The following is a 25,301-nucleotide window of genomic DNA, read 5'->3' as shown; positions in this document are numbered from 1 at the left end:
GCATTGCTCCGGGATTTTGGAAATTTATCCATTTATTCATTATGATGTGGTTCAGCATCATAATGCTGAACCACAGAAACACACACACACACACACACATATATATACACATATATTAGGGGTGCAACGATACTCGTATCGATATTGAACCGTTCGATACAGTGCTTTCGGTTCAGTACACATATGTATCGAACAATACAAAATTTTTAATTTATTTCATCAACTTTCCTTCTGCAGATGCTGTCTGTGTTGAGCGCTCAGTGGATCTGTGTTCGACTACTCCGCCTAGGCTGCACTGTCGAGCACAGATCCACTGAGCGCAGCGCAAGCTAGCGAGACAGAAGCTAAGCTCGTTGCAACATGGCAAACTGAACCTCCCCCACCCTCATTCAGATCTGGCCTTTGGAACTATTTTGGTTTTCATGTGACGTATGACCCTGAAGGTAAGCGCGTCATGGACTAAAGTAAAACAGTATGTTGGATGTGCCATGCAATGCTCAATTACATGGGTGGGAACTAGTGTGTTAGCGCAGTTAGCTCGTTAACGTGTTGGCCGTCCAGCCCCACGCACGGGGCGATCCGCGGTCGCTCGTTAACGGAGATTTGCCGTGTTGTGGCGTTAACGTCATTTCAGATTAAGGCTGACAGCACTAGTGGGAACACAACGAATATGACTGCACATTTACTCCGACATCATCCTAGTGCAAAGACAAGTGGAAGCAGACAAAACAACAAGCAGCATGCTACAAACTTTACCCGAGTCATTTAGACAGCCGTTAGCACAGGATTCTCCTTATGGGGACCTGATATGTTTAATATGCTGCTGAGAATATAGCCCAGAAGAAGCATATAGTAGAGCTTTTATTTTGAAAGAGACATTTCTCTGTAATAAACTCTCTTTTCCAAAGATGAGGGATTCCTCCATCAGATAGATTTATTTATTTTTTATTACTTTGTTGTTTCAGCAACATTAAATTTAAAAACTGTACTTTTGAGTTAAAATATATATTTATAATTTTAATAACTGACAAATTAAAAAGGCATGAACATTTTTTTTGTATCGAACCGTGACACCAAAGTATCGAACCGAACCGTGAATTTTGTTTGTCGTTGCACCCCTAATATATTTGTATATATGTGTGTGTGTATTTATACATCAATCCATTTTCTTGCTTATGGAGTTCAGGGCCTGGGACCTACTCCAGGGCCCTGTGCTTCGTACGTCGCTTACTACATCCAAGATCAAATGACACATCCAAGACCAAATCATCGCGCTAACCGTGAGCTCGCTAATCCGGTTCCCCGAACACACCTGCTGTTGACGATTAGTACAACTGGACGCAGTAATGTGACATCACTGGGTGTCGTAAAAGGGGCTACGCATCGATAGTAGAAACATTGATCAGCAACCCGCTGATTGGTCGGCGAAAATGTCGAAGGGGCGTGCACGGTATTTTCCGGCAGCAGAGCAAGAACTCTTGAGTGCGGGATTTCAGGAGTTTCAGAGTTTAATTAAAACGCAAGAGAACACTGCAAAGGCTGCAAAAGCAAGGAGAGAGGGCTGGCAGAAAGTTGCTGACAAATCAAACTCGTAGGTAATTTAATAATAATAATAATAATGGATTGGGTTTATATAGCGCTTTCCAAGGCACCCAAAGCGCTGTACGATACCACTATTCATTCACTCCCACATTCACACACTGGTGGAGGCAGCTACGGTTGTAGCCAGGCTGCCATATCGCGCCATCGGCCCCTCTGGCCAACACCAGTAGGCGGTAGGGTAGATCTATCATATGACACTATATTGTCCAATATCATATGGCATTATATTATATCATAATATGTTATATTATATCCCCTTTCACATTAGAGCCACAACAGGACCCACAAGAACATGGGAACAAGTAAAGGTGGAATACAGGAGTATTCTACAGAATGGTAATATTTATCTCTTAGATTGCTTTGCGTCTCTTGGCAAGGTAATACTGGCCTGTAATACTCTGTTAGTTTGTTCATAACAGCAACCAAGAAAAGGGCAGAGGAAAAAAAAGACAGGTGGTGGTCCTGCACCCCCTCGTCAACAAGTTGGTTAAGTAAATAATACCCTCACGGGAATATCGATATCTCTCAATGAGCACACTGTCGCGCTGAGCTAAAGGATCCTGTCTGTCCCGCAATATACGCTGGATTCTGAGGACTCTCCTTATCAATCTTGCACCTTCCACAATGGGTGGCTCGCGTATACGGACAGGACATGGCTGCGACAGACTTCAAATCCACCTTCGCTTTTATAGCCGTGGTCTCTCATCTTGATTACACGAAGTAATTTACAATTACTACTCTGAAATATGAATTACATCTGTAATAATCACATACATGTAATAGAATGTTAATAGTACATTTCCCTTTTTTAGGAAATGACCTGTATGTATCTGTGTGACATCAATAAAAGGATCAAGTGCTGCATTATCTTTAGTTACATTGATGTTATTTATTTATGGTGAAACAGTGGTGGAATATCGCTGTTGCTTTCGTATAAATGACGCGGACATACCTGTGTGGCCGCGATCTAATCCTGTTTACATAAAGTAAGCCTGCTCCCGAGCAGGTTTACGCTTACGGCTCTGTTGCTATGACAGCAAGTCCCGGATGAGCTTTGGGGAACCGACTGATCCAGGATCACGCGAAATCGTCAACAATCTAATCCAGCTAACTTACTTAGCGAGGTACGAAGAACGGACCCCAGGTCAGCTTTAAGTGTTTATAAACATGAACATTATGAACTCATGACTCCCTTGGGAAGCCTATGGTTTTTCATAGGCAGGGGATATTTGTTTTATCACAGTTCATTACCAAACAGAGCAGGGTTCTAATTGATTTGTGGCTTTTAGGATATTATGTACAGGTGTGTAAAAGTGGAGTGAATATAATTACAAACAGCAATGCTAGTGGAGTGATGACAGACAGGGCGGTTGGGGGGTGGTGAACAGTTTGCCAACAGTTCTCCCCTGTAGAGAAGGACATCTGCCATTTCTTTTTCCTTTTAGTCAAACAATTCAGGTAGTGATGAAAGAAAATCAGACTGTGGCAGTGCTTGCAGCAGGTAACGGAGTGATAATGCAGAGTTTTTACTGCAGTGGACAGTCCCTAGTGTGACCATCGCTGGAACCAACCAGCTGATTTACACCATGGCAGCAGTCATCAGTGAAGTTCTTGGCTGCAACATGAACAATCTCAAGTAGCAATGCTACTAAACTTGCTGGAGAACTTTTAGTTCAGGCCACTTGATGAGTTTCACACAGTACTGCATATTATTTTATTAGGTTGGCACAAATGTAGGATTGTGTTTGTGATATCACGATGTGTCTGTTTCCTTTTCATATTACACTAAAGAGATCATCGCCTACAAGCCTCCGTAAACGAACAGCATGTCTATAAAAGCCCATTCATCATCCGGCCCTCCTGCTCAAACACAACCATGTAGCGCTCATCCCTCCACCCGTCTCATTCAGCATCCACACACATGTTGCAGGGAACGGGAAATAGAGTAGAGCAGCAAAGCTTGATTTTCTTTAGGATTGGTTAAACTAAAAGACGTTGACAAGGAATTTTAAGGGTTTTAGGAAGCATAAAACCGAAATCAGTTGTATTGGATACGAGTATAAATGAGTGCTTAGGCTCATGCAAGAAAAAACATCTTAGACAGGATATGACAAAACGTACTGTGATACAATTCTTCATTACTACAGCTCATTGAGTGCTTTTGTAAAAAGTCAAATCTGTGCTCCATTAAACCCTGTAGAAGTTGTTTCGAATGCTGACAGTGGACAAACAAAGTTGTCATTTAGCTTAAACATTAACAGTAGAAAAGGCCCGATAGGAATCTAACATCCTTGGAATCAAGCTGTGGGAGTGAGTTTTGAAACCTTTCTGTAGGACTGCTTTAAACTTGCCTTCTTGGTGATGTGTGTCTGATGTCTTGTTTGACTTGAGCAGATTCTTTACGTGCTTTAAGTTTCTAACACATTTGCTTTAACCAGTAATTGAAACTGCTGAGTAGGAAGTACTAAAGTGGGTGTTGAGCATGTTGGGTGTGTCCTTATTACCTGTTTCGATGTTTTCTTTTAATTGAAAGCGTTTCATGAATATGAAATGCTTCTGCGTAATGTTAAACGTTATAAAATATTCTTATGATTTAAACTCTGTATTCATGGCTTATTCTTTCCTGGCCTTTCCTGTAAGCACTTTTATGCTCGGTGGTAAAATATCACAGAACTAGCAGTTTGGCGAGTGTCATACCGCCTGGATTAGTGGCTCAGCTGGTAATTCAGAGATTTATGTAGCTTAGTTTGCTGTGTCATGCTGATTTGGGGAGACTGGACACAGACCTGAGTCATTCTCTTCTGGGTGATCACAGTGGTTACTCTCCTCCCTTCCTCATCTCACCCTGCAAAGAAATCTTTGTTGTTCTGCCTTGATCTCTTCCTCTGTGTTAGTTTGCTGTCCTTTCATTAGCTAGCTTTAGGACTTCTCCTCTCCTCCATGAATGTATCCCCACTAATCCCATTACATGCTTGTCCTTGTCCCACATTTATCAAACATACTTTATAAAATCAAACAGTTAGAAATGACATTCATTACTTCATTATGTAACATGTCCCTGTGATCTAAACAGCCTGTTAGCCCTCGGAGCACATTTAAGTAAATTGAAATAATTGTGCCAATAAATTAGATTTGAAAGCTCTTATTCTAATTTTCTGTTTTGATGATATTTGGGATATGCTGTTTATGTAGAACAGCTAAAACTAGTTCTTTATATTCCCATATAAATGATAAACACATATTATTTACAAAACACTGCCCGGTGGACGCCAAAGGACGGCCTGTTTTGATTATGCTGGGATCTTTTTGGAGCGCACATTTTTGGTCTACGATCAAAGCTGCCACACCACGCTGGATTAATCTCCCAGTAGCTGAGTTTATGAAGTCATAAGAAAGGAATGTCCCACACGTTCCTGCTGTTACACCATATTTGGACTGGGACACCTTTGCTAACCTCTGTTGCTCAATGACACACTGATTTGAATCTGGAGGTGCTGGCGACATATTTGCAGCAGTGTGGGTTCACAGAGGCTGTTTAGACTCTGAGCATGTGACACACCAGTAGCGTGCCACGCTGGGCCTCTCGGGGTGGTGTACAGTGTCACTGTGTGTGTCTATTTAAGTGTTTGTCGTGTAAATGAGGACAACCAAGATATGTGAAGTATAGAGTGGTGTACCACAGTGACAGGTTAATGTCAGTGTGAGTGTGTGTAGCAGTTTGTGTGGCCAGAGAAGGTCAGCAGCCTCCAGAGGACAAAGCGCTTGTGTTCTTCCACAATCGCCCGTTTGATCAGACAGATCATTTGGCATCTGTCAGGCTAAAAACAACAACACAACATGAAACCAAGCATACGCTCTGCAGTCCTGCAGCTAACTCCTGACAGTCTGTCTGCTGTAGGCTGAAGAAATCAGGGGCTCATTCATCTGCACCTGTCAGCGTCTTTATGCTAACAATAGATCAAACAGTATGTGTCCACAGGATGTGTAATGTTGAAGGTTACCGTACATCCTTATCTCCAGCAGCAGCACTGAGAATCAGTTATCACTGATCGCTGTCTCTGCTTTGTTTTGACATATTTCATATTTATATATTTCATATTTATAAGGTAAATACCCTACAACATTACAGAGAAGAAGAAGTAACCCCAGGCTCGGTGAGGGGCAGCCATCTGCCGTCACCAGCTGGAGGTGATGAGTGGAAGACTCGATAGGCCACTCTTATTTTCATCCACTGCTTCGTTACCTCGACACGATGTTTTGGATCATCGTCATGCTTGAACATCCATCTTCATGGGACGAAGGTTCCTCGTCACAGTACGATACGCGGTCCTGTCTATTGGCCCCTCCATGCAGGGAGGTCATGTTGTGCTCTTAGCAGAAAAATGACCCATGTTTCCACCGCTTTACTGTGGGGGCGGTGTTCTTTGGTTTTTAGTGATTGTAAAGAAGTTTTCACAGACAAACCGTCACAAAAAACCCCATTAAGTGCCAAAATGACATAAACCTGTAGTTTTAAAATTTTTAAAAAACTTCTCAACAGAAAATCTGTTTAAACAAAAAGGTTTTGAAGTGCTTTTTAAAAGAATGGACAGAGTCAGCTGTAGACTGGTGCAGAGCCTTGGTGGTTTCTCTAATCCAGCACAGAGGCCAGTACATTAATCTAAATGCAATGATGGAAACGCATTGATAATTTCTTCCAGTTCAGCAGAGGAGACCATGTTTCACAATTTAGAAATGTTAGGAGTGAGATAAAGATTTTACACAGTTGAAACTCAGAGAAGACTCAAACATTACACCAAGATTTTGAATGCTGAACTTAGCATGTGAACAAAAACAGAATAGAATGCGTTTTATTGTCACTACACACATGCACAATAAGCTTCAGAGCATCTCCTATTCAGTGCAGACGTGGGAAAAGAAAGAGGGGTGAGTTGCACAGTTCTGCAGCACTATCTACAAATATAGAAACAAAACATAGTGCTATATATTACAGTGTGGGTTACTGCACGTAAATTAAGTGTTGCACTGTGGTGATGATAGTTGTGTAGTCTGTGTATAGAGGTCCTACATTGGGGGGTGGAACTGTGTTTATCATGTGTGAGTTCAGGTTACGGGTGGAAAAAACTGTTGTGAGTCTGTGGGTCTCCTTGCTGATGCACCTGTAGCGCCTCCCTGAGGGAAGCAGGTTGAACAGGTTAGAACCGGACTGGGAGCTGTCATGGATAATGCTTGCTGCTCTGCTGAGGCAGCGGGAGGAATAAATGTCCATCAGGGAGGGGAGAGGGCAGCCGATGATCTTCTGTGCTGTCTTGACCACACTCTGAAGCCTCTATCCGCCTTAGTGCAGCTGCCGTACCATACCGTGATGTCAGCAGCAGGTTGGAGTTCAGCTTGTACTTCCTGAAGACTCTCAGGAAGTGCAGCCGCTGTTGGGCCTTCTTGACGACCGCTGAGATGTTGTCTGTCCAGGAGGTGTCAGCAGAGATGAGGACACCAAGGAACCGGGAGGTGTGGACCCTCTCCACACACTCCCCGTTGATGTAGAGGGGGGCCAAGTCAGTGCCTCCTGACATTGACAATGACCTCTTTGGTTTTCTTAGTGTTCAGTCCCAGGCTGTTTTCTGAACACCATGCTGCCAACTTTAGGACTCTTTATGCTGATTCTTTCATCCGGGCTGGACTTCTTATTCTTGACTGAAACTTGGCTTTGCCCTGGTGAGTTCTTTTCTTTCTCAGAACCAACCCGATTCACCTTTCTAAGCTCACCCCAGTCCACTGACAGAGGTGGAGGGCCAGCTTCAGTTTTTAAAAACAAATTCACTGTGGTGTGCCTCAAGGATCTGTGCTCGGCCCAGTTCTTTTTTCCTTGTACATGCTGCCTTTGGGAGTAATACTTAAAAAATATAACATTTCCTTTCACTGCTACGCCGACGACATAAAAATTTATTTCCCTTTGACATCAGATGTCTCTACGTCTCTGGAACCCCTGTTTGACTGTCTAAATGAGGTACAAACGTGGTCACGTCTCTCACACTGAAAGACAAAAGTTTTAGTTTTTGATAGTCACACCCCGCTGGAACAACTTACTGATGCCTTAGGGCCCCTTGGTAGCCATCTCTCACTCACTGTTAGAAACCTTGGTGTTTTCCTGGACAGCTCAAGAAATCGACCTCCTCTGTGGTAAAAAACAGTTTCTACCAGCTGCGTCAGATATCTAAAGCAAAGCCATACCTCCCTTTGAAGGACCTTAAAAAACTCATTCATGGTCTTATCACTTCCAGATTAGACTACTGTGATTCCCTCTACTCGGGCCTCCCACCTTCCTCTATTCACCGGCTCCAGTTAGTTTGAAATGCAGCTGCGCGTCTCTTAACTGGAACTAGAAATTATGCCCACATCACACCAGTTTTAGCCAACCTACGTTGGCTCCCTGTTGATTATCGTACCAATATTCAAAATTCTTTTGCTTACCTTTAAAATTTTAAACAATTTAGCTCCCAGCTATCTATGCGAACGCCTCCATTTGTAAATCCCTAATAAGGCACTTAGATCTTCCAATCAAACGCTCCTGACGCAGCCGAGGTCTCGTCTGAAGTCCAGAGGGGATCGGGCCTTTGCTGTCGTACCTCCCAGACTCTGGAGTAACCTCCCTCTTTATATTCGTTTCTCCGAGTCCATGCAGTCTTTTAAAATGCGTCTTAAAACTTATTATTTTAGTCTGGCTTTTGATCCAAACTAGTATGTTATTTCTATTTTATTTATTTATTTATTTTGATAACACTTCTGAAGCGTCAGAGCTGTCCTTGCCTGTGATAGAGCTGACCTGCCATAGGACACTGGGAAGAGTGTAAATCCAGGCTGAATTCCTTGTGTTGGACAGTATTTGTGTGCAGCAGCAGCAGAGCGCACAAAACTGTATGTTTTGGTAAGCCTGGCCTTCTTGTACTGGATGTCAGTGAGCCAGTAGCTGGTGAGTTTATCACATTAACATTTTTACTAGCAATTTCACTAGCTGGGACCACATCCTCAGTTACGATGAACGATGATGGATGAGGGAGCGTGTACTGGTGCTGCAATGTGGGGAAGGCCTCAAAGAGGACCGGCAGCGGCTCCTGGGCTCCAGGTGGGCATGAAAATGAGAACAGAGGGTATTGGTGAAGGGGGCATATATAAACTGAGGCGGCGAGAATGAGGTGTGGTCCCACTCCTGAAATTCAGATAATATCTCCACTTAGAATAAACTGGGTCAAAGAAAAAGTGCCTCTGATTGGGCTGCTTTCTACAGTTGGCTGTGAGTCCATTGCAGGGCATCAAACATGGATAAGGGGTTGTTTCAACAGTAATTCTATGATGAAAAATTAACGAGGCATTTATCAGGATCTATATTTAATTTAATATCTATTTAACATATTTAATCAATATAAAGCTCAGTGTCTATTTCTTAGCTTGTAAAGTTGTGAAATTCATGGCAGATTCACTTCTTGGCTGTTTTGCGTTTTATTAGATAGTTGATAGTAAAGAGTGTCTTTGCCTGTGGCTTTGTTAAGACTGCAGGTTTTTGTCCGCCTGACCTTTGGTGACCTTGGCGAGCTCAGGATGAACAGGCTGTCTGCTCTGTTTGGGTGTGATGCTGCCTGCAGAGACAGTCTACTCTCATGCAGACACAACATCTTTACTGATATAACGTGGTCATGGACTCTTCTCTGTTCTTCCTTATTAAATAATAGTAAAATGACTCTGCAGTTTTGATTCAAAATGCACCAGGTCTGCTCAGTCTGAATCACACCGTTAGAGCCACACCAAATGATTGGAGCACCAATGTTAGCACTCAAAGAGTCTAAGCAGTACCACTACCAGCTTTGGCCAGTGCAGGACTGAACATGTAGATCCATGTTGTACTGAGCAGACACTGAGCAGAGGCAACATGCAGTAAATGAATTAGTGGTCTCCACATGTTTGCACCCAAGGTTTCCCTGCTTTTGTGAGCTGAGCTGTTTTAATATTTTCCATGTATTAGATGATACTGTCCAATGCTTCCAGGGCTGTGAAGATGGAAAGAATGATGTTGCAGTCGTTGCTGAAGTGTTGGTACCATTTGAAGGAAGTCATTAAAGCGCCAGAGCGAGCAGACAAGGCAAGCACTCAAAGAATGTGGAAGGCAGTCGGGGAAAGTTGCCATGGACGGACTTGATTCCTCCCAGCCCCAAACAGCTTTTATACTGTGGACAAAAATACATGAAAGTGTGTGTGTGTACCTGTTTAGATGTCTCTGTGGGGACCAAGAATTGGAATGTTACTATACTTGTGGGGACCAACAGTCATTTATGAGGACAAAAGTGCCTCACGAGTTTGAGACTCACAATGTGGTTCTAGTGTCAGGGTTACAGTTAGGTTATGGTTAGGTTTAGGTTGAGCGTTAACCATCCATTATTGATGGTTACGGTGAGCGGCTAGGATGTGTCCTCACTAAGATATCAAAACTAGAATGTGTGTGTGTGTTAGTGAAAGGAACTGTAACTGGTCCCAGTAGCAGCAGGATACAAACGCCATAATGACACAGCTGCCTCTCGTCTGCCTTCCTCCCCTGAGTGAAATAAGATATTTGGGACCTTTGAATAGTTTTTTGAAAATATTTTTTTGTTTAAAGAAAGGAAAGAGAAGTTTAACCCTTTAACTATTTAACTGTTAGGTGTCAATCCCTGGGAGGGTTTCCCCCTTTTATTTGGCGTGGAGTCAGAATTATGGCTTCTCCACACTGTGGAAGTAGCTCTTTGACACAGTCGAGCAGTCATTGGTCATAACAGGATCATTTAAGACTCGATGATGAATAAGACTGTTGAAGTGCATGAGAAGGATCTCATATAAAACAGTCTGTGTCTGCTCCTCAATTCAATTTAATTCAGAAGACCCCTATGAGTGCAAGATCAAGGAAACAGTTCACCTTGCCTGGGATAGTGTTACCAGGGCCCTGCCCTGGAGCCAGGCCCGGGGAGGGTGCCAGAAGCTGTACATCTGGTGGCCGGGCACTGGTCCATGGGGCCTGGCTGGGCACAACCCGAAAAAGGGACATGGGCCCATTCTTATGCAGGCCCACCACCTGCAGTGGGCGCCATAGGGGTCGCATGCAATGTGTGCCACGTGGCAGCCAGGATCAGAGGCCATGGTGGACGGATCCCCGGCTACCAAGACCAAGACTAGACTTAGTGTCTCATAGTCATTGAAGAACTCTGACTTGCTTCCTGTTCTAGTTGTTCTCTGGAAAAAAATCTGCAGGTCAAACAGGTGCACATACAAAGAGCACATTATTGATTAAAGCCTGGAAAACAACTGAGGCATTTGTCAGCCCGGCACGCTTGAAATGTCCAAGTGTTGAAAACAGTTTTCCATTCGTCACCTCCCCAATGTCCACCAGATGGAACGTGTTTCTAAGATCAAGCTTAGTGAAGATTATTGCTCTATGTAGTGGCTAAAAGCTCCAGCTGAAGCTGTTCTACAGTGGCTGGATGCAAAGCCCAATCACCATATAACACAACGCCTCGCAGATTCATTCCCCATTCTGACTCTGGGATGTGTTGCACTCAGAGAGAGGAAATGTTTGCTGATATTAGCCTGTATGCATCCCTCCCCGATGGCTAATATAAGCCCCCATGGTGGTATTGTCAATCCTCACAAGAACAGTAGGAAGCGCCTGAAGAAACCACCCAGCGCTGAAACCCTCTTAAACAGCCAAGCCAGACCACCAGGATGGCTGAGCCATCATACCCAGTAGCCAAAGGTATAATCTAAAGGGGACTGTTTTGTGCAGGCGAAAAAGAGTCAGGAATGCTGTGAGCAGGGCTGTGGAAGCTCTGCCATAGCCACCACCAAACAACTGAGTTATTTTTACACATCGGCTAGCATCTGGCCAATCCACCACCTTTCATTGCTCATGCCGTTACAAAACAAACAAACAAAACAAAACCCATCAACCCATAAATACGAAGAATCACTGTCGGCCCACCAGGCAAATGCCCAGTATGCCCGATTGAAGGCACTCACAGCTATGGCCTCTGACAGAGTGATGTAAAAGAGATGGAGTCCAGAGATAAACCCAGAATTGTTATGTGTTGTACTAGAGACAACACACTCGTTTTGCAGGATCCACCTGTGTTATCGCACAGGGAGAATTGATGTGGCCATTCTTCAGTCCTTCTCTACCACTCCTCCTGAGTAAGTCTGCTCAGCTGCACTGACTTCTCACGATGTTCTTGATGAGGAAGCTGATCGTGACTTGTAGTTTCTTTCAGTATTCAGTTATGGCAGTGGTGTCCAAACCCAGGCCACGAGTGTCCTGCAGGTGTTAGACGTGTCCAGCTGATTTAAATGGCTCAACATGCCTTGAAGTTCTCCAGACACCTGGTAATGAACTAATCATTTGATTCAGGTGTGTAGACCCAGGGTGAGATCTAAAACCTGCAGGACACCGGCCCTCGAGGCCTGGAGCTGGCCAAGTTATGAAGCTAACTATTCTCAAGGCTAATGTAACAAGTTCTTCAAATGATTTCGTTTGCAGTACGTATTTTTCAGACCATAAGCTGCAGGGGATTATAAGGCACATTAAGCGAAACAAAGCAGTCAGATAAATCAAACTTTATTAAACTCATTCTTCTTGCTTCCTCCACTTCTCTACCATTGATTCATTAATGTTGAATTCTCTGGCAGCGGCTCTATTCCCATGTTGTTGCAGTATATTAATGACTAACCTCGTATTGTGGATGGATTATCTCAGTTGTTCTCCTGACTGAAGTTTGGTCCGTTTACAGCAGGGGTGTCAAACTCAAATACACAGTGGGCCAAAATTCAAAACTGGAACAAAGTCGCGGGCTAACGTTAATATTTATTGAAATATATTTATTCCTCCAGATATAAGAATGAATCTTTTCTTATGGACTCAAACACGTTTTGCTGAAAAACTGAATATGGAACAAGCAAAGCTTAATACTAAACAATATATATATTAGCTGTATAATACCAGTAGGCCAGCTCTAATAGTAATTTGGTATGGCTTCGCGGGCCAAATGTAATTAGGTTGCGGGCCAAATTTGGCCCACGGGCCAGAGTTTGACACCTATGGTTTACAGCAGGGGTGTCAAACTCCAGGCCTCGAGGGCCGGTGTCCTGCAGGTTTTAGAGCTCACACTGGGTCAACACACCTGAATCAAATGATCAGTTCATTACCAGGCCTCTGGAGAACTTCAAGAGATGTTGAGGAGGTCATTTAGCCATTTGAATCAGCTGTGTTGGATCAAGGACACATTTAAAACCTGCAGGACACCGGCCCTCGAGGTCTGGAGTTCGACACCTGTGGTTTACAGCATCCTGCCATGCGATTGCATTTGTCTCTAACCATCAGGAACCCTCACGTTAACTTTTATCGAGTGGAAAAGTGAAACAAAGAATGGTCCTACCGGCTCGCCACTTCAATATGAAGAAGATTAATTCAAAGGGAGGGAACAAAACCTGACCTGTAGGTCAGAAAAACGTCCATTGGCACATCAAGTTCGATTCAGTTTACCGGTAAACAAATATTTTTCTGCAAGCCTATGTAACAATGCAAATCATCATCAACCAATGTACAACAGTTAAATTATTAATTATCTTGGCTACGTAGCTTAATCTATACATTCCAGTAGCGTTCGCTACAAACAATACAAAAACAACAATAAAAGAAAACAGCTGTCTAACAGACAGCATAGCCGAATTCAAGGCAACACATAACAATAATCATTCAATCGCACTTTGTTTCAAAGTAAGCCCATTAAAATGCTTAAGTAAATAAAAGTGTTCAAAAACAGCGGTTTTTGAGCCGGAGTTCTGCTCGCGGTGGGAACGCCGCCGCACAAAGTCATTTTTTAATCGCGCAAACGATCGACTGGTTACTGACAACCAAAAGGTTGTTTTTGGTAGATATTAAAGATCATGGGTGGGCGGGGCAAATGGAGCAGTTTTCTACAGTCGAGTAAAATTCCAGGAAAGAGCTGGGTGTGGCTTTCCTTTAAATCACATGATCAACAGCTTTAAGATGGAGGCAACTCGCTCAGTGTTTCCTGTTTCATTCTTAGACTGTGGCGATGGTAAGTAGCAGCTTTTCACTTGTTACCTGGCATCTTTTCAGCCACCAATGATAGTCATTGTATGTTATCAACATTTCACTAACTATGTTTTCTCTCATGTTTAAAATAGGCCGACCAAGAGCAAAATAGGTATGTCTGCAGACTCTGCTGTAGCCAAAGTTATCAGATCTCCTGTGTTTTTAAATCCCTAACTGCTCGATCATTATCATTTTAGAAGACAACAATTTCTCAAAGGAGGTTCAAAACTAATGCCTACAAGATTACCAAGAGGATGGTTCGGGGCTCTTACATGACTCCGGGAAGTCAACACTTGGTGGATGAGGTGTGTTACCTTTGACACTTTTAAGACAGTCCTGTTTATCACTACTAACAATAAGCAAATATGTTTTCACTCAACAGATCCTTCACAGCATGTTGTTTCTGGGCAAAATCAACAACATCCCCTTTTCTCCAGAAGAAATCTTCCCTAATCCTTTTGTTTTGGGTTCTTTAATGAGAAGATATCCCAGGCCTTTTAAGTTGTATTCGACTCAGCTTCCCAGGCGAAGTCCCTTCTCCTGTGTGCTCGACATGGTAAGATAACTCTTCTCACATTGTCAGTCAATCTGACAAACTTCCAGTTTTTAGGAAAGTATAATGCAAAGTGCTTTTTTACTGAGAAATCCAAAGAAAATCCATACTGTACCTTATACTTCAACATATGCTTCTAGCTATGCTTCTCCACCAAACACAGAGACTGCAGGAGAGCTGGAGACTTGCTTCAGAATTTGTTAGTTCTAAATAATGTCTAACAGACTCATTATTGGAGATGCTTACAGTCTTCAAGGCGTATATGATGCTGTCACTGTGTAGCTGCTGGATCTGTTAAGTCAGCTCAAAGACTCTAAATTCAGCGTGTTTTGACAGCCCGGCATAGCAAAATAGAAAAAAAAAGGTCAATTAGCAAATTTAATTATAAATTAGTGAGAACAAAGATGGATTTTTGCTTATTGATTTAAAATTAAATAGATTTTTGTGACTTGTTTCACCCCCTATCTTAAAATGTCTAAACCAAAAGCATCCAATGGTCCTGCATAGTTAAATAAGTCAAGCAGCGAAACAAACATGTTGATCAACTTTCTATTAAAAACAACTATATAATCAGGTGCAACACTTTGACCAGATCTGTAACTGTTTTCAGATCGTCCTGCAAAATAACTCAGAGAATGAAGAGCAAATAAAGCAGAGTCTGCAAGATCTCCTCACAGACTTGGACTTAGAAGAGAATAATAAAAAAACAGCTTTCGTCTCGTCCACCATCTGCATTTCTCAAAAATCTCAAACCAACAAATCAGAAAGGTACTACGGAGTCTCCATGTCCACCAAAGGTCCTAACGCTGGCAAAATTATGATTGCTGCCTCCTGTCTTAGCAAATGGCATAAATATGTATCTGGTGCGGTGATGACCTATTATCCAAACACAGTCCAGAAAGATTACTTTGATGGAACAATTGAAGTACCTGGAAATATCAGGTGTGAGGCTTTTTGTCTCCGTGATGGTGCCAGAATGAAGCCTTGCAGATCATGTAAGAATTTGTTTGGCTTGAACACAGAAGACCTCAGAGAGTGGCCATATGGTAACTGTGCTGAAGCTGAGAGCCTGAGCAATTTGCTTGAAAATGAGAGAGAAGTTGAAACACATGTGGATGAATACTCAGCTGAAAAGGACAACAGGCAGAGAGCTGAGGATGAGGTTGGTAGGGTTCTTAGAACTGTGTTGCAAAGGATTCGGTTTAACTGGACAGGTGAATTTTACAACCCAGAACAAGAGTGAGATTTCATGAAATCATTTGCATTCATCATTCTGATAAATCAAAGATTCTCTGCTCTGACAGCATCTGTGTGGATTTTCTGTAATCACAGAGACGTGTATAAGCATGTTTACTTTCCATCTCCATGTAATTGTCACATTTAATAATTAAAACTGGCTTCTATGGGTTTTTGTTTGTTTGCTTACATATCTAGTGTTTAATGCAATATGAAGCATTATCAGACAGCATTTATTGGGAAGAATCCCATATTTATACTGGTCTGTACCCAGGGTACACAGAAAATAAAAACACATGTTTTCTTATTATGATCCCAACTATAATTTACTTAAGCAAAAGCACTACATGTGTAGTTATAATATTTATAGCAGTTACTGTTGAGCTTTAAATTTATCATCTTAAATGTTTATATGCTGATTATATTGCTTTATATAAGAAAGGCCTAACTCTGAGTACACTCTGTGCCAAAAAGTGCTGACAGGAAACTGCATGCTTTTGCAGAAACGTGCTTTTGCAGCTAGAAAGTGAAGCTGATATATATCAGTTTTAATTAGTTTTTACCAACTGCTTGCTAGGGCAATCCCACGAGTTTGGTGTTTTTGTATTGAACATGATTCCAAGTGCTTTCTATAACACATAGCAGAGGTGCCACAACAAAGACTGAGAAGAGGACAGGAAGAGACGGTGAAGGAGATGCACTCCTTCGCCATTCATGTTAAAGCGTTGCATAGCTTTAATTTTAGAGAGTGTTGCATAACTTTAGTCATTTTTCTACCACAGGTGAAGCCAAGAATTGTGAAGCTCTCTTTTGGCCAAATACCAGAATCTGTAAGAAGAAGAAAAAACAAACAATCAAATAGGTCATTATTAAGAGAACAACAATCTCTTGATGATTATCCACAGTGTCTTTGATAACTCTGAGATACAAACTGTCAAGGATATACACATCCCAGCAAACAATAGCTGTGTTTGACTAAAGCGATTAATAACAAGGACAGAGCTACAATCACTACAGTCAAACATAAAGGGCTTAATCCTGAATCCAAGTCTGAGCTGTGATGCCGTTGGTGCTGAAAGCTGCTCAGATCCTGAAGCTGCACGTTTTGTCTCTCTCTAACCAAACCAGCAGCAAAAGAAGACACATTTCGCTTGACATAAACATTGTCATGAATTCCCTCTTACTTTTGCTGGTTTGCTTCCACCACCATTAAAACACACACAGAAAAACAACACAGCACAACTCTCTGCCTCTCTCAGTGTACTTTAAGAACACCGTTTCCCATCTCAAATCTCTGTTTTTGGCATTATTCGCTTGCTTGTTATGAAGCAGTCTACCGTTGCTTACAGCCATTTTTTTTAATGACTTCCGACAAGACAGCCTCCTTTCTGCTGTTCAATACCAAATTTTATGTATTTTTTCAAATTAAGTGAAACTGCAAAATGCTCTGCTGTGTCTCTATTAAAACCTCTTATTAAAACCTCTGAATCACTTCAGCAGCATCAGCCAATGTACATTTGTTGAGTCGTGGTTCTCGTCTGCGTTTGTTCTACTGCAGAATAATATTTTTAAGGTTATCTACTGTAAAAAGCTAGGCCAGGAAAATCTCCTTCATGGTTTTGTGTTTTATCCTCAGTTACTTTGACACAAAAGCATCTGCTGTGATGCTCACACCTCTGATGAAGTTTCACAAGTGTCAGTACTGATAAATGATCAGAATTATAATGTTTCTGACTCTCTGAGTAAGAATTATCTCATATGTTATGACTACTGACTTTCTTCAGTTAAAGGACAAAAAAAGGGCACACTGGAGGCTGACAGAGTGTGCAATGGTGGGAATCATTTTGCAGAACTCACTAAAGTTTGTTTCTCCTGGAACAAGCTTTTTACACTTCGGCAAATGAAAATACTGTGTTAAACTAAAAAAGAGCACCAGACCAAGGTCTACAGTACTAACAGAAAAGCATGCCGTTACCTGTTGCCTGTCGACACAGCTGCTGATCTTCCTCACCAAAAAAATGAGGATCCCTGAAAGGAATAGAAAGGTTATGTTACAATGAATGACTGTCACGGTGATCATGGGAAGCTCCGAAATATCACAACAATAGCTACGAAATCACAAAATGCAGTGTGATGTCTGTAAGCACCAAACATGACATCTCTGCAAATTCATCTTGAAACATGTAGGTACCTCACACGTACAGCTGCAGCCATCTCAGCCATTTATCACTGTGGCTGCCAAGTGGCTGCCACTTCACAAGCGCATGGCACAACATAGAAGAGCCACCTCCACAGGACAAGACTCAGCAGTCCATCTGCATCTTAAGGATAAAGGACACTCTTTGAGGATGCTAATGTTCACATTTTGGACAGAGAGGACAGATGGTTTGAAAGAGGAGTGAAAGAAGCCATCTATGTCCACTGTGAGCGACCATCTTTGAACAGAGGCGGGGTTTACGACACCAACTCTCTGCCATCTATAATCCAGTTTTGAGATCCTTCCCAGACGCCTTAACGCCCACTCACATCCTGGGCCATCTGACCTCAGGAATTCGCATGATAAGGTGGGGCCAGGTTTCACAATGAACTCACCCGAAACTCTGGCTGATTGGGACCCACACCCAGTTTCACACCTTGGCTCAGGTGATTAGAGGATCATCAGGGGGTCCTTTTGTCCCTCTGTGGGGGGAAACTCCCACTAGGTTTATATCTGGGACTCTCCACCATTTGACCTTAGAACTGAAGAAGCTTCTCGGATGAGAGGTGAAACGTCTTCAAGTAACTTAAAGAAGTCCAGACGCTTTTCTTTGCAAGCTCCTTTGACTACGATGACCTGGATGACTGAGAACCTTCACAGACATAAGGTGAATGTGACAAACAAAGCGCCTTCTTGTTCTCTGTGATAATGTAAAGTTATTAATGAAAAAACAAACGAGTAAAAAACGGACTGGAAACATGTCTTCAATCAAAACTCGACAAAAACAAAGAAACAGCCTCACTTCTCTGCGACGCTCCCTAAAAATGACGTTACGTGTTACGTACCAGAGATTTCTATACAGCCCTTTATCAAGCCGAGAGAAAGTGACGCAAAACCCTCCAACTAATAACGACTAGCAGAGAGGCTCAGCTGAGTGTAGTTACCTGGTTTGCAGACGCATACAGACGTTTCCTGTCCTCTCGGACGCAGCTGTGATAGAACATGTGGTGCATTACCGCCACCAACTGGCTTGGAGTGAGGACCGGAAATCGCTCATGCCAAATCAAAAAAAAAAAACATAAAGAAAGATTAAGTGAAGAGATAAATGAATACATTAAATCAAGAAGAAAAAAACCCACCACCGGACATATACATCCTCATATCCTTCTGTACAAATGAGTTTGTTTTAGAAACTGAAAAAAGCCACAAAACCTTCACATCTAGAAATCCTTTGCAGTAAAACTTGTTTTTTGGCAGGTTCCACAGGTTTTGAATCAGTTTTCTTCTTTATTCCTGATAATTTTGACAATGAAAAAGAACATGTTCTATAGGGCTTTGGAGTTGACGTCACGCCGCAATGCATTGTGGGAGCGCGGCACCATTTTCGAGGTCTACGAATCAAAACAAACACACTGTGTTGGAACGACGATTACAAGATGCTTAAAAGCAGCTCAAAAGAGAACGGACTGTATAGAGACCGATTGCGTCCAGAGGCGAAGCGGCGGTACTTGCAGAAAATAGCGTGCAGTGGAAATGTGGACCCGTATGAAATACGGCCGTGGAGTAGAAACCCTGAAGACGTAGCCTGATATATTTTCGTACCTTATCTGTGGAGTCAGCGCGTACAAGTCGTCATTCAAACAAAGGTAAGTCAGCTCGAGTACTGCGTGTGAAATGCGTTTGATTTCCCTGCAAACATTCACATTAGTGCAGCATAAATTCATTCATGAGGGGAAATTACAGTGAGAACATGTGGAGGCTGTTAGAGGGAGAAGATAGTGAGTTCAGTGCAGGGCTGTGCAGAGAGGTTTAAAGGGGCGGGTGCTCAAAGTTAAAAAGGGGCACATTGAACCAGGCTGAATAACAACAACACACATTCATCAAGAATCTAATATGGGAAGGGCAGGGCTGTGTTGGTCTGAGACTGTAGACATTAAAAAGTCCACAGGAGAGATGGTAGCTGATTAAACAAGTGTCATGAGATAATAACAAAATGCAAAGATTGGTGACAGCGCTTGGAACCATAAGGCAACAAAAAACTATGTATGTAAAAAAAAAAAAAAAAAAAAAAAAAAAAATATATATATATATATATATATATATATATATATATATATATATATACATATACACACACAGTGGGGCAAAAAAGTATTTAGTCAGCCACCGATTGTGCAAGTTCCCCCACTTAAAATGATGACAGAGGTCAGTAATTTGCACCAGAGGTACACTTCAACTGTGAGAGACAGAATGTGAAAAAAAAATCCATGAATCCACATGGTAGGATTTGTAAAGAATTTATTCATAAATCAGGGTGGAAAATAAGTATTTGGTCACCTCAAACATGGAAAATCTCTGGCTCTCACAGACCTGTAACGTCTTCTGTAAGAAGCTTTTCTGTCCCCCACTCGTTACCTGTATGAATGGCACCTGTTTGAACTCATCATCTGTATAAAAGACACCTGTCCACAGCCTCAAACAGTCAGACTCCAAACTCCGCCATGGCCAAGACCAAAGAGCTTTCGAAGGACACCAGGAAAAGTATGGTAGACCTGCACCAGACTGGGAAGAGTGAATCTACAATAGGCAAGCAGCTTGGTGAGAAAAAATCAACTGTGGGAGCAATCATCAGAAAATGGAAGACATACAAGACCACTGATAATCTCCCTCGATCTGGGGCTCCACGCAAGATCTCATCCCGTGGGGTCAAAATGATCATGAGAACGGTGAGCAAAGATCCCAGAACCACACGGGGGGACCTGGTGAATGACCTGCAGAGAGCTGGGACCAAAGTAACAAAGGTCACCATCAGTAACACACTACAACGGCAGGGAATCAAATCCCGCAGTGCCAGACGTGTTCCGCTGCTGAAGCCAGTGCATGTCCAGGCCCGTCTGAAGTTTGCCAGAGAGCACATGGATGATACAGCAGAGGATTGGGAGAATGTCATGTGGTCAGATGAAACCAAAGTAGAACTTTTTGGTATTTTGGTATCCTGTATTTGTTGTTGAAGACTTCTTCAGCTTCTTCTCAAGGACATCAGCTGCTTGTTTGGCAGCAGAGGCAGTTAAGAAGCTTCCTGAAAAACACTGAACAGTGAGTTCACTGTGGCATATGACAGATTCAGCTTTCTGTGTGCAAATGTGTCTGTGTCGACCTTTCAAATGCTGTTGAATCCAAAACATCAGCGGCTCCTCGGCTGCTCACTTCATGCACTTCTGTCTGTGTGACAGTCCAATGACATCACAGCTGTTTCCAGCCCCAGTGTCTCAGGACTGGACACCTTTAAACATGTCGAGGATCAAACAGCGTCCAGCTAAACACACATGAAACTATCAGAGCTGACAATCATTCCAATAACATCTAATGGTTCATGTATGTAGACACAGGACTACAAGGAAATGGCTCTCAGCATCTGGCTGTGGGAACACATGAGTCCCTGTTTGTGTTCAGATTGTGTGCATGTTTTAGACGTGTGTCACATGTAGAAACACAACAATCCCACAATGACACACAGATGTGTTTGACACAGCTGTGCAGCTGTAAGTTGTTTCTAATGATTCATTGAAGCTCTTCTAACATTCTGGAGACGATCAGTACATGAATCTGTTCAACACGACAACAGTTTGACTTCAGTGTGAACGTTTGCATTAAATAACCTTCTTCATCCAGCTGACAGCATCTTCATCCTATGATGTGAACAGTTCCTCCTGTTGATGACAAACCTCTGACAGGATCTGCTTGAGGAGCTTTTTCATGTGCAGCTCTCTGAGCTCAGGGCTGAGCTGCTGTTTCATCTTTAAGAGCTGCTGCCTCCTCGCCGGACTTGTTCTCCTCTTCTTCTCCTAATGACACCATTTCTGCTTCATATTAAATTCAATAAAGATGCTGACATGTATCTGTAGCAACAACATCATTGAATCTAGAACAACTGGAGCCAAACCAGTGGCTCTGCTGGGATCACTGGTGAGCCAACACTTCCTTGTTGATGCAGATTTCAGGGCTTCCTTTTGCTCCTCCGTTATAACTGTTCTCTCTTCTCAACACATGATGACACAAAGGAATCAGCAGTGACAAAGATGATGCTGAAGAGAAGCACACACTTCACACATATAACAGACCAGTGCAGTTACACACACCTCTGCTCGACATCAGGCCTCAAACAAAGACACAAAACACTAACTTGACTCTAAACAGAAGAAACGAGCAGCTGTTTCTGTTCTGTGCTTATTTATATTTGACACACATGCTTCTCTTTGTGCAAACACACATCGCACTATAAGGGTAACCTCGCACACAATGATTGGACAGCACAGTGATGATGCTGGGAGATCCTATACGCAGCAACACAGAAACACTGAGAACTTTAAACAATGATGGAAAGTGTTATAAATGACTTGTTGGCCTCTGATCTGTCACAAACAGCTGAAACGTGTCTCTCATGAGTCACATGAAGGTTTTTGACAGAAAGGACAAAAAGTAGCTGCAGTCAGTTTGTGTCATTTTTATATTTATTCATCTGGGAGAAAAATCTGAGGGACATTAAAATGTGTTTTCAACAGAGACAAGAACATGAATATAACAGAACAGGTAAATGAACATGTTTCAAGTAAACAGCTGGACTGATCAGGTCCAAACACAGAGTGATAAACTTGTCAAACAGCTGTCATATCTTTATATAGAAGCTCTTTATAAATGCTGCTCACTGCAGTCTGTTTACTAATAATGTCAAAGTGTTAGAAACACAGAAACATCAGAATGGTCTTTGTTCACAGAAACCTGTCTGGGATCCTTTGTTGTTCTTTTGATGCAGAGTTACATTATAAATATAAAGAGTTATTTCAGAGTCTCATCAGTTTTCCTGCATGTCTTTATTTAACACATCAGCAGGGCTGAAGCTCTCATGTTAAACACACACTGATCTATGGACACGTTCATGTGTTTCTAACAGAACCAGGCTGTTATCAGCCTGCACTAACATTATGTCACACACACTGAATGTAACAGTGACAGTTTACATCATCACACAATCAGCTGTGATTGTTTCACTGTCATCAAACGAGTCAACAGGAAGTAGAATCAATAGAAACCAATCATTTCCTGACAGCATGTCTGATGGAAATAAGTGCAGATTATGTATGAAGTCTAACTGCACACAGTAACTGTGTTACAATAAGGACTTAACAGCGCCCTCTGCTGGAGTGTTTCAGTACTGCGTTAACTAGAATACACCACCTCCTCCTCACACCACCTGCTACAGCTCTACTCTTCTATGACTACAGTCATCCACAGCACTGATGTGAGGTCACATGGTTCATATGTAAGGAGCACAGCTGACCTCAGGTCAGTTTAATGACTGTGAGCAGCAGCTGTGTTATTGTCACTGTGACAGGGAGACACTCTCAGACACAGCGCTCATGTCAGCTTGTTCTCATGCAGGAGGATCAGGAGCTCCATGTTTGTCTTTCTGTTTGAATCATGATGTGTTTGTGCCATCAGAGTCTGTCATGAGTACTCAGGGTTTCACAGCAGCTCTTCTGGATGCTGACGAGGACTCCAACCTCATGTTTCACCTCTCTGAGCTTCTGATGTCTGTGAACACTCGTGTTTCTTCTCTGGGCTCATCTGGACAAAAACACCTTTCTGTGTTTGGCTGCAGCCTCATTCTGACTGACAGGAAGTGTGTTATCCATGAGCTGCACTTCTGTGAGGAAGTTTCCTGCTGTGTTTCCTGTCTGTGGACAAACACGAGTGTTCCAGCTGAGGACTTGGTTCCTTCCACCTGTCCATACAGGACATCACGCTGTCTGCAGCTCTGTAAATGCAGCTCCAGGTCCTTCCACGTGCTGCTCCTTATTTGTGCAGTTTGTAGTGTGTCCTGGGAAACGTAGCACACATGGTGTTCTTCTGCTGTTTCCTCCTTTCACTGAGTGTGAAACACTGACGCTGTGCTGTTGTTCACAGAGGGGAGCTGATTCTAGCTGCAGCTGGACTCTGTCATCTAACTGAATGTGTTGGTGCTGATCACGGGGCTCTGAGGGGGGAGCAGCAGGAGGACTCTGGATGCTGACGTCAGTGTATCTGTGGAAGCTCCCACAGCGTGTCTGTCATTCAATATTGTGCTGTATATTGTATCTATGCAAAGATGAACAGACTGTGTGTTCACTGGTCTCTGTGCTGCAGCTCTGATGTCATCATCACTCCCTCCTCCACCCTCAGCAGTCCCAGCATGCTGCTGTGGTGCACCCCACCCTCACTCTACACCTGAGCCACAGACCACACCCTCCACCTCAATATACACCACAGTTTTCTCTGCTGTGGAAATGAGATCAGGAGGAAATCATCATTATTATTATTTAATAAACGCTCACATTAATGTGGGCTTATTTGTTTCATATTAGAAACATTAGTTGAGTGTTTTTAGTATAAAATGGTCAAAGTCCCTCTTTTTGCTCCTCCCCTCACCTGTGGATGGGCGGTGCTGTTACCGTGGTGACAGCTTGGATGTGTTTCAGTCCTGCCTGGTTATCACTGCAGGAATCTTTCACATTTATTACAGGTAATAACTCTGATTTTTCTGTGTATTATGAACCAAATGTATCCTGATACACACAGAGATGGATGAGCAGAGGTTGTTTTTGCAGTTTATGTAGTTACTATGGACTTAATGCATACATATTATTAAAATTAGGGCTATAACAGTTGTATTGATGTATAGCAACTTGAAATGCTCCCACAAATGGCTCCACAGCATGTAAAAATATAACAAAAGCTCTGGCGGACTTGGTTCTGTGGTCAGTCTTAAAGGGTGAAGTTAAACTCTGTAATCTTCACTGTGTCACAGAGTTCAGTGAGTCCCGTTATTCACAGTATCAATCAGATCATCAGAGAACAGCTGATCAGCAATCAGTGGTGCCAACAGCGCCTCCTGTGGTGAGAGGATGCAATAATGCAATGTAGCATTTTTCCACTCAACACTTGCAGTCATGGAAACTGTCTGTTGGATCTGTGTGACGTTGCTTTCTTGGTTAGAGTTCCTCACAAATGTCCAGATGATTCTTCTAATGAGGCGTCGACCATGTTTGCAGCTCTTTGGAAGAAAACGTCGCCCTTTGCCATCCTTACTTTTCTTTGACTTCTTCAAATGCAGCTGAACTCCAGCTGGTATTTTCTTGGACTTTGCAGCTGTTTCTGGTCATCAGTTCATTCCTGCAAACCTCTGAAGCTGAACAACAATGATGCTGCATTGCTGGCTGATCCCAAAAGGTTGATTCTGTTCATCTGGACGTTTTCAGAAACGTTTGCTCACTGATCAGGTGACTTCTTCAGTCTCAGCTGACTGCAGCTTTACAAGCTTACAAACAGCACATTTGCACAATGACTGAAAGCAGCAGCACCTGATATATATGATACTAATATAATACATATACATATATAATCCATACTAATGATGAAGGAACTGAGCTCACAGTCCATTGTTCATTCAGTGAACTACTCAGTTTATTTTGGGCCTCAGAAATGCTCACTCTGTTTGTACATCACTGTCAGCAATAGACTCATTCTGCTGTGTGGACAGGAACACA

At 42.6% G+C, this 25,301-nt stretch overlaps 1 protein-coding gene and 1 long non-coding RNA gene across 2 annotated transcripts in view; one reads left to right on the top strand and one right to left on the bottom strand.

Moving 5' to 3' along the window:
- LOC112430988 (protein NLRC3-like) overlaps positions 1 to 25,301 on the bottom strand; it is a 170,798-nt gene that overhangs the window by 128,867 nt on the left and 16,630 nt on the right. The gene's annotated exons all lie outside the window — the stretch shown is intronic.
- On the top strand, positions 13,344 to 15,026 carry LOC143413600 (uncharacterized). Its single transcript, XR_013094208.1, has 4 exons — positions 13,344 to 13,844; positions 13,930 to 14,037; positions 14,115 to 14,288; positions 14,896 to 15,026. It is a non-coding gene; the product is annotated as an uncharacterized LOC143413600 (long non-coding RNA).

This window comes from Maylandia zebra, linkage group LG2, assembly GCF_041146795.1.
Source record: "Maylandia zebra isolate NMK-2024a linkage group LG2, Mzebra_GT3a, whole genome shotgun sequence".
Classification (NCBI taxonomy): domain Eukaryota; kingdom Metazoa; phylum Chordata; class Actinopteri; order Cichliformes; family Cichlidae; genus Maylandia; species Maylandia zebra.
This window is presented reverse-complemented; position numbering and strand designations above follow the sequence as displayed.